This window comes from Nicotiana tabacum, chromosome 9, assembly GCF_000715075.1.
Source record: "Nicotiana tabacum cultivar K326 chromosome 9, ASM71507v2, whole genome shotgun sequence".
Taxonomy (NCBI): Eukaryota; Viridiplantae; Streptophyta; class Magnoliopsida; order Solanales; family Solanaceae; genus Nicotiana; species Nicotiana tabacum.
The window spans coordinates 256,300-266,743 of record NC_134088.1 but is presented as its reverse complement, the minus strand read 5'-3'; positions in this window follow the sequence as shown (position 1 = coordinate 266,743).

Below are 10,444 nucleotides of genomic sequence, written 5' to 3'. Positions count from 1 at the left end.
CGTAACTTTTTCTTTTCTAAATTACAAGAATCTCTCACAGTAGCTATCTTCATTTATCAAACGTGAGCTTTATTTGGTCTAAATTGTAGTCTTCATTTTCTCAATACCTTGTGAAGTACGTAATAATTATGTTGATACTACCACTTGATCATGATGGGTGGTCCATCAGTTTTAACGAATATATTGAACCCTTTTTAACTTATCTGATAGATTGCGTAATAAATTTAAAATAGATACACTTGAGTGAAAGTGGATGTCAAAAGATGATCATCAATCGACTCAAATGGAAGAGGATGTCTATGATTATAGATGTATACGAAATCGGGCTCGTCTATGACATGGTAGATTGGGCTCGGAACATGAGGGACTGAAGATCGACCTCAGTCCCCAAGTCCCACCGGACCAGAGCCCAAAGTCAAAATGTATGTCTTCGGGAATATTGAGTACGTGATCCCGGAATCGACCCTGATCCCCGACGAGCTCGAAGAAACATTGTTAGCGTAACCAACAAAAGACCGAAATATTTGTGACCGGTTGGATATTACGGCGAAAATCTCGGCACGTATCAATGAGGGACTGGCAATCAGTAAATCAAGAGATATTTTTACCTTTTATAGAATTGCACCTAAAGTAGGACTCATATGTTATATAAAGGGGGTCTGATAATTCATTTAGAGACATTGTAACACGCACTCAGAAGCAATACACTGTTATTTTTCTCTTTAAGCTTTTATTCAACTGTGTCTTGATATTGATCGAAGTGCATCTTGTTAAAAAGTGGTCAACCCCCCAAGGTTGTTTTTTTTTATTTTTTATTAAAGCCAAACACCCAGGTTCTCATTACCTGGAGTGTTGGGGGTTTGGTGAGACCCTTACCATGTCTATTCCGACAAAAAAGGATTACGTACAATGGAAGGGGACATGGACCTTACCTCTTGAGAAAACGATATGAAAGGCAAGGCAATGAAAATATATCCTGCCTCTCATATCTACAAAAGAATGAACATCAACTTACAAAAAATGGCTTTATCATAACTAATTCTAAAACTAGGTAGTTGCAATTTATCCGGTTGGAAAGGTCCTTTAGCATTTCCTGGGAGCTGCTGGAAGGTGTAGTAATAGCTATTGTTCCCGCTTTTTGTTGCATTTTTTGCCAATTTATCAACCACTTGGTTTGCTTCTCTGAAGCAGTGTGTAATGTTAACTTCGACATGGTTTATGAGCCTAGTAATGTCTTCAATTAGGCCTTTAAGATGAATGTTGTCGGTGTTCCTAACAATGAACATATTGGCTACTATCTGAGAGTCAATCTCCATGATCAACCTAGGATACTGGGGAGCATTACCCTCGGATAACGACTTTAAAAAGGACGGAGACTTTGTGATTGAACGGTCTCGGCTCGATCGATAGGATTTACTGTAAGGGCCAAACGATCATATGAAATGTGCCCGCATAGACTACTCGAGCCTTGGCACAAAGCTTGTACACATGTGTAACTATTAAGCACAAGAATAAAAGGAAGTCTCTACCTTGCTGATAAATATCTTGTCCTTTAAAAAAAATCATTTCTTAAGGAATTTCCTACATCCGATCCCTAAAAGGTATCGAGCCCAAGGGCCACCTTAATCCGAGTTCAAAAGATCACTCCGCCTCGGGGACTACCGTCCAAAGACAAACTCGGGCCGCCCTGGCTATCAAAGCCCGGGAGGAAAGACCTATTGGCAGCGCCCGAACTTTAAAGGCTACGGTCATCCCCACTTGGAGACTTATATCTTGGGCAAGCCCGAATAACTTGGGATAAAAAGCCCACTGGGCAACACCAGAAATAAAAAGGCTACGACCCTATTGAAACGGTTCAGAGATGTCCGAGATCCGTAACAAAAACAACAAGGCCTTAAAATTTCTTAATCGGTTCTAAAGGCTACCCTGAACAAACTATAATCTAAAAAATTATAAGTACTTTGGGGAAAATTTTCCAGTCACACGGAACCCCTATGATGCCTTAAACAAAATAATGTTGAAGGCAAGGCCTGTTCGAACCTCCGAACGTAACCTAACTATTTCATGCTAAGGCATTTCAATCTTTGCAAATATAAAATAAAGCAAAGGAGAAACATATAAATTGTTGAATGGAAAAAAGCCTTATATACATATCAAAAGATTTTTTACAAGGGCCAAACAGCCTTGATATAAATTTTTACAAAGGCCAAACGGCCTCAATAAAAAAAGAAGGTAATACAAAAAGCAGAAAAATAAAAACATCTGTGAAGCGCCTAAGTGGCCTAGTCTTCGCGAGGGACCACCTCATCACCAAAACCTTTGGGGTATCCTCTACCCTCGGATCTTCTCAAACCCTCAGAGTCTTCATCATCCTCAGTATAACCAACTTCTTGGCCTCGGCTTCGAGCCCCTTAGCACTCTCAATTTCAGCCGACAAGTTGAAACCCCGAGCATGAATTTCCTCGAAGGCCTCCTTTAGGGATTGCCGTTTTGCGTGCTCGACCATATCCTTCGCTTGATCCTGAGCCGCCTCGGCATCGGCCTTATATTGGGCCACCATCTCATCGCCATCGACTTTAACCGCAACGGCTACCGACTTGGCCTTTTCAAGCTCCTTGGCCAGAGTTTCTCAATCGAAGACGACCAAACTTAGTTGAGACCGGAACTCCTCTATCTTTTTGGCTTGCACTATGACCTTTTCCTTTGCCGCCCGAAGCTGGACCTTAGCCGAAGCCAATTGTACCCAGGCATTTTCCTTTTCCGAGGCCAAGCGGTCCATTTTACTTTTTCATTCTTCGGCCTCGGTCTTTACCACGTCCATCTCTTCCCGAAGTTGGTCGATCAGATCAAGATTTTGTTGGACCTGCGGGTTCAGAGCGTTAGTCACTGAGTCTAGTTCATCGCCACTAACCTCAAAGACTTTTACCTTTTCCACCAGGTCGACGTGCTCCTTCCAAGCCGCCTCCAGCTCAGCTCGGATGCTCTTACCCTCCCCTTCACATTGTTTGCTGAGAAGTTTGTAAGCATCCCTCTTCTCAATGAGCCCTCGAATCTCGACCTCATACTGGTTTAGCTCTTCCCGATATCAGAGAAAAGTCTCGTGATGAAGCACTGAGGCCTACAGACAAAAAAAATTTAATTACGGTTATTTACGACTTAATCTAAGTACATAATATAAGTCATCAGGAGGTATTCAAAGTTACCCGGTTTAATGCTTGTTGGGCTTCGTTGAACAGGCAGGGCACGTCCACCTCGTTCATCTTTACTTGATCATCTTCGGTCACCATGCACCAAAGATAACTTGCAACCCCTACGGGGGAAGAGAGGACCTCGGCGTCCTCTAGAATAGACATAATAATCGGCCGCTTCTGGTCAGGATCTGCAGCTACGAATCAGTTGATTAGTTTCGGACTTGAGGAAGTCTCGCTTATTCCAGAAGATGGAATCTTCCTCGGTACCGCCAGGTCACCCAATCCGGTGATGTCCTCCGTGGTGGCCGAATCCACGCCATCAAAAAAGACGCGGAAAGGGTCTTCTACTCCTTAGTCCCCCTTGATAGGACATTCTTTCACCGTCTGAGCCTCGTTGTACATAGACTCAGAATGAAGGCGACTCGGTGATGTCTATCACATCGAGTGTATCCTTCGGGGCATTAACTATATCCCCGGAGGCCTCAGTCGCGGCCTCCTCGTTGGCCTTGTCCACGGACTCCCTGTCGGCCTCCCTGGCTTACGGTAGATCGGCCTCGCCTCTCTCTGGTTCGGAGGCCCATTATCCCTTGAACTGCGATCGCAAGCGGGCCACCAGTTTAGAGGCTTCTTCTTCGGATTCGTCCCTCAGCTGGTAGAGTGAATCCGAGGGTGGTGCTCGAGGCACTAGTACTTTCCCTAGGCTTGCGCACCAACTTTCTTTTTGTTTTCTTCTTCTCCGAGCTTGGAGAGCTCGGAGACCTTTTTCTTTTCTTCTCTTCGGCCCGTCTCGAAGCAGGAGACTCAGTAGGTAAGTCCTCACCACCAGATGAAGGCCTCAGTGTGACATCTTTGGACAAACCTACAAAAGGAAATGAAACAAGTGAGAACTTAATAACATAAAATGAACCCTAATATTGCTTACTCGGAAAAGGAGTCTCACCATGTGAACGAGCCTCCCACTGGACCTTCAAAAGTTTGTGTCATGAGTGACAATATGCCCCTGTCATGACCCAAACTGATGGGCCGCAATGGGCACCCGGTACCTTACTCAACCGAGTACCTATGTAACATATCTTTCGTATCATACTATTATAGGTAAATGATCCATAGAGGTTGTCGTGAGATAAACAGAATAAAACTATGGGTAAATACTCGATATTGGATGCCCCAACATGTAATCCATACTTATACATATGACATACTGGCCTACAAGACCAAAATGATCACTCGTACACTAAACATAGGCTTACAAAGTCATACAAGTATCTGTATACATGAAATATGTCTATAAGCCTCTAAGAGTACAAAATTGTCATAAAGGTCAGGACAGGGACCCGCCATACCAAACAATACACGTCTAAATTATACTAACCAAACAAGCAACTCCGGAGCAAATGGAGCGCACCAACATATTCTACTGAGCCGATAGCCTACTTGGAGGACTCTCGACCTGTCTATCGGGACCTGCGGGCATGAAACATCGCGCCCCCAGGCAAAAGGGACGTCAGTACAAATAATGTACCGAGTATGTAAGGAATGAAAATCAGTAAATAATAGACATGAGAGAAACATGGAATAAAAGACTCGACATGTAAGTCTGAATAACTGTGTGAATCATTAATATGTATAATGCCATGCATATGCGTATAAATGTCGTGTCATGCATAGGTATATGTGTTCATAACATCATCAAGCCTCTGAGGGCATCCCATTATATTGTCTCGGCCACTGTGGGCAACATCATCAACATATATCAATGGATCAGGTAGTGGTGCATATATAACGTCGTAACCTTTTTCTCATATCCCATATATATATATATATGCGTCATCTATTCATGGGTCAATGTACATGTATAAATGAATGAAATGCAAGAAAATATGTTAATAATCTCAATATTCCTTTCGGATAAACTTTAACAACTGTGTATTATTCTGAGACCCATGAACAGAAGATATAATAATATGTCACATGGGGAATCAAGAACATAGAGACCCCTAGTATCTCTATGAATAGAATCATTTATGAAAATTGTGTGTTTGCTCGTTTCTTCTGTATAATTTGGATCATGCCAAAAAGAAAGAAGGGATAGCCTTAACATGCCCGAACCGATTCTCTTAGCAATCCTTTTAACATACGGAAATTGCGACGAAACACGTAACGGCAGATCGAAGTAGGGAAAAATTCATATAATATTCTTGAGGAAGATTGTACCGTATTCTCTTAGAATTGCATCTTACGTTTCTATTTTATGATATCATACGAATTTGCTAAAATAGATCCGTTATTATTGTTGAAGATCTCATCATTTACCCCTTTCTGAAGCTTTTCTCCATTTGAAACTTAAGGAAATATTTATGTAGAAATCAAACTAATGTTGAAAGGAATTCATGTATGCCATGGCAGATCCATACGATCTCTTACCTCAAATGAATGAAGGAATTTGAAAGTTCCTTATTATAGTGGTGTGGACCCCACTTGATAAGGGTTACTTGGCTAAATACTTTCTCAACTATTGACACCTTTTATGTGAACTTAGTAGTCACTATTTCCCTAAGGCAAGGGCTGCCACGTTCAAGTGTCCTTAATCTTTATCACAAGAACTTTAATTTCTTAGCTAATATTCCCACCAAAATCATTAAGTAACCCAATTATTCACATAATTACGAATTATCTTCAATTACTTAAAATACTACTCACTTTAGCATACCTTATACACCTTACTATCATGGTCATGTGGTACCTTGTATGGCACTAGTCCATAAATACTGGGTATTATTTCTCGGACCGTATTTTATCCCAAATTGACAAACTTTGACGAAACTCATTTTTTCGATTCGCTTACCCTTCACCTTCACGAATTTACTTATCACTTATTTGAAATAGTGTAATACTTATAATTCCAAAACAATCTCATTCCCGAACTTACGTCGATTAATCTTACGACGAAGCTTTAATGTACGAAAATGCGGGATGTAACACCCTCAACCCACTCCATGAGTCGAGGGATTGTGTTCGGGACCCGAGCGACAGCTGCACCATCACAAAGCACCGATAAGAAGAAAGGACAAAAGCGTAAAATGAAATTTTGAAAACAAAATTTTACTTACGTGATATATTCCACTTCTCGAGGAATGGCATGCACTCGGGTGAGATCAATTCTGAGGTCCTCACTCAGACAAAACGGCCTAGCCAACCTCGATCCCGATCTTTATCGATACTCGAGAATGGGGATTTACTAGCCCGACATGCAATCTTGATCAGTCCCCCTCCCCCGAAAGAGTCAGGAACTGTATAGGCGCATGAGGTGGTCGACGGTAAACGAGCATCCATCAATCTTGCTCACGAAGAACCGAAGAAGGATCACAATCCTCTAGAATGAAGGGTGAGTTTGACCGAGGCATACCTCGTGTCTTTTGCAGAAATCGATAATAACCGGATCCGATAGGCCCAGCATAAAGGGATAAGTGTAAATACTTAAGTATCCCTCGACATGTGTGGTGATATCTTCATCGGGTCCGGGAACCACCACTTGCTTGTCAACCCAATTGCAATCTTTTTTTACCATAGGGAGGACTTCTTCAGTAATCGAGCATACGTATCTCGAGACCTTCTCACACCGGCCTAGTACGGGGGAAAGTTTTTCGACCTTGAAATCGGCGGTTACCGAGCATCTACTAGGGATAAACGTGTTCAAGAGGGGTTCCGCTACTGGTTCCTCAGCAGCAGTATGCGGAATGGTCTCTTTGATATCCGCAATGTAGAAGGAGTTTCTTTTCGAAGTGTTCGCCATTTCTTTTAAAATGGAGGAAAAAAAGATATTTAAAGGAGTACACTTGATGATTTGGGATGAAGATGAGCAAGATTTCTCACAAAAGATCTCAAAAAACCAGGATGTAAAATGACAGAAAGTATGCAGATTCTAAGGAATAAGGATAAGGGTTCGGATGTACAATATGAATAATAAAGAAGGGGGTACTTATAGTGGCAAACGACATTTCCCATCCAGAAGTGGCCGACCGGCAACTGACAAGCATTTAATGCTATTAATACTTGACTGACGTGACGTTTTACTTATTTTATCGTTTCTATCGCGGGGTATCGAAGTGAGAATCGGAAGCTCATGTCGTTTCTCGTTGTCTACTCTCCGAAAAATGAGGGGACTATGTGTAAATGATCGAAATCGGGCTCGTCTATGACATGGTAGATCGGGCTTGGAACATGAGGGACTGAAGATCGACCCCAAGTCCCACCGGACCAGAGCCCGAAGTCAGAATGTCTGTCTTCAAAAATATTGAGTTCGTGATCTCGGAATCGACCTTGACCCCGAACGAGCTCGAAGAAGCATTGTTAGCGTAACCAACAGTAGACCGAAATATCCGTGACCGGTTGGATATTGCAGCGAAAATCTCGGCACATATCAATGAGGGATTGGCAGTCAGTAAATCAAAAGATTTTTTTACCTTTTATAGAATTATACCTAAATTAGAACTCCGCTACTATATAAAGAGGGTATGATAATTCTTTTAAGTACACTGTAACACGCACTCAGAAGCAATACACTGTTATTTTTCTTTTTAAGCTTTTATTCAATTGTGTCTTAATATTGATCGAAATGCATCCTGTTCAAAAGTGGCCAACCCCCAAGGTTGTAACTGTTCAATTCGTATGGTTTGAATTTACTTTATCATTATTTATTTCAATTGTAATTTAATTTATCGCTTTGTGTCAATTTAATTCATGTATCCTTAAAATCACTTACAAGTTCAATTGTTATCCAATTTTGTGGGTAAACAATAGAGTCAGACTTTCTATAATAATTTTATTGATTTCGAATACTTTTAGCTTTCTATAGTGAATAGTTGTTATAAAGATTATACTCTCTACATTTCAATTTAGATGTGATAGTTTTACTCGGCACGAGGTTTAAGAAAAAGAAGAAAATTTTTAAAACTTGTGGTCTTAAAAGCTTAAGGGGTAAAAGATTTATGGGGTCATGATATTTGTGTGGCTATAAAAGCTTCTTATTAAGGGTAAAATGGATACAATGAAGAGTTTAAAGTTGAATTATTTCCAAATTTAGAAATGTGTCATTTATTTTGGAACAAACTAAAAAAGAAAGTACCTCATCTAATTTGAAAGGGATGGAGTATATTATAACATAACATAAAAAATTAGTTCCAAAAAATATTTGGCCGTTATAGTAAAGTATCAAAGATAAACTTAAAATACTTTCGCCTGAAGTTTGACCTGACTTGCAAAGGTAATCAGGCAAACTTGAGTTTATAGTGCAAGACAAACTTTAGTTTATAGTGCTAACTTTAACAACAGAATAGCCAACAATGCCTTAGTGCACAAACTATGTTGTAAAGCTTCAATTGTGTATGTCTGAAATTTGAACTTCAAATTTTTTTTCCTGAAGTGTGGCCTTATCAAATAAAAATTCAAATATTTTCGCGTGAAGTTTGGCCTGACTGGCAAAGGTAATCGAAAAAATTTCAGTTCATACTGCAAACTTCAGACAAATTAGTCTGAAGTTCCTTAGTTTGTAGTGAAAACTTCAGACAAAATCAAAAAATATTTGGCCGTTATAGTAAAGTACCAAAGCAAAACTTAAAATTTCGCTTGAAGTTTGGCTTGATTTGCAAAGGTAATCGGGAAAACTTCTGTTCGTAGTGCAAGACAAACTTTAGTTCATAATGCAAACTTCAACAATAGAACAACCATCAGTGCCTTAGTGTACAAACTCTGTTGTAAAGCTTCAATTGTGTATGTCTGAAATTTGAACTTCAGAATTTTTTGCCTGAAGTGTGGCCTTATCAAAGCAAAATTCAAATATTATCGCCTGAAGTTTGGCCTAACTTGCAAAGGTGATCTAGAAAACTTCAATTCATACTGCAAATTTCAGACAAATTAGTCTGAAGTTCTTCAGTTTGTAGTGCAAACTTCAAACAAAATCAACTTGTGATATTTGAAACTTCAAATAATTTTTTCTGAAATCTGGCCTGACAATTGCAAACTTCAAACAAAAATTTAACTTGGTAATTTTTGAAGTTTGGCCCTGTTGTCCCAAACCTCAGACTCGTATCTTTGAAGACATTCAATAATTAAGTCTCGGATGCTTCTTCAAGTTTCAAACAAATCTGGCCTGACAATTGAAAACTTCAAACAAAAGTTTAACTTGGTAATTTTTGAAGTTTGGCCCTGTTGTCCCAAACTTCAGACTCGTATCTTTGAAGACATTTAATAATTAAGTCCGGGATGCTTCTTCAAGTTTCACACTCTCGGACAATGTTCAATTACGTTTTCAACAAGGAATGCAAGTCCAAGGATTTCGGTCAAATGATTTTGAATTAACAAACCTGAAATTGTAGTAGCAAAGTCTTCGAAAATTTAAACTTGAGACTCAAAAAATTTTAATGGAATTTCTTGCTGTGTACTTCTAGTTCAAATCTTCAAATTAATGTTGGTATACATTCATTCAACTCCATATTTAAATACCGAGATGATTTCAAAATTAGATCTTCGACATCTCAATGTTGATGTTCCTTTAATAGTGATTTTACTTCAAAACTCATATCCTATGTTAAATCACTGTGTACTTCATATCCAATCAGTAATACTTATACAGAATCTCATGTGTTTGAGGGAGAAAAGAATAAGAAGAGGAAAAGAAGAGGAAGAAGAAATGAGCGCATAGGTCACAAGAGGAAGAAGTGGAGGCGACGACTGGTCTGAAGTTGTCAAAATTAGGGTATATATTAAATAAATTTAAAAATATGGGTATAGATTAAATGGGGGCGAAAACTCTGTCCGATTTTCTATAAAATACTGATGGGGCTTACTTGGGGCACTTGCTACTTAGCGCCGGTCATGATCCTAAATTGGATCGTGATAATACATCCGTTAAAAAGGTCGGCCAATAAGCAAAACCCATCATGATGTATTGGAAAATCCTCTCTTTGGATATTGGCTGCAAAGACGTTCGTTGGATACAAATGTTCCAAATCCCCTATTTTGTGAAATGTTGTTTAATTAACCTTTAACTTGGATAATACCTCATTAATATTTATTTGATAAATAAATTTTCTATTTATCTTAATCTTTGTACAAGTATGTCTTTATCCTAAAGTTGGACATGTAGCCCCAACTTTAGTGTGCATCTCTAGCCTCCTCTACTAACTCTAACCTTCAGAAATCTTACTACTTAGTATCGCATATCTTATTGCACATGGTTCGACCTTCTCCTTTGT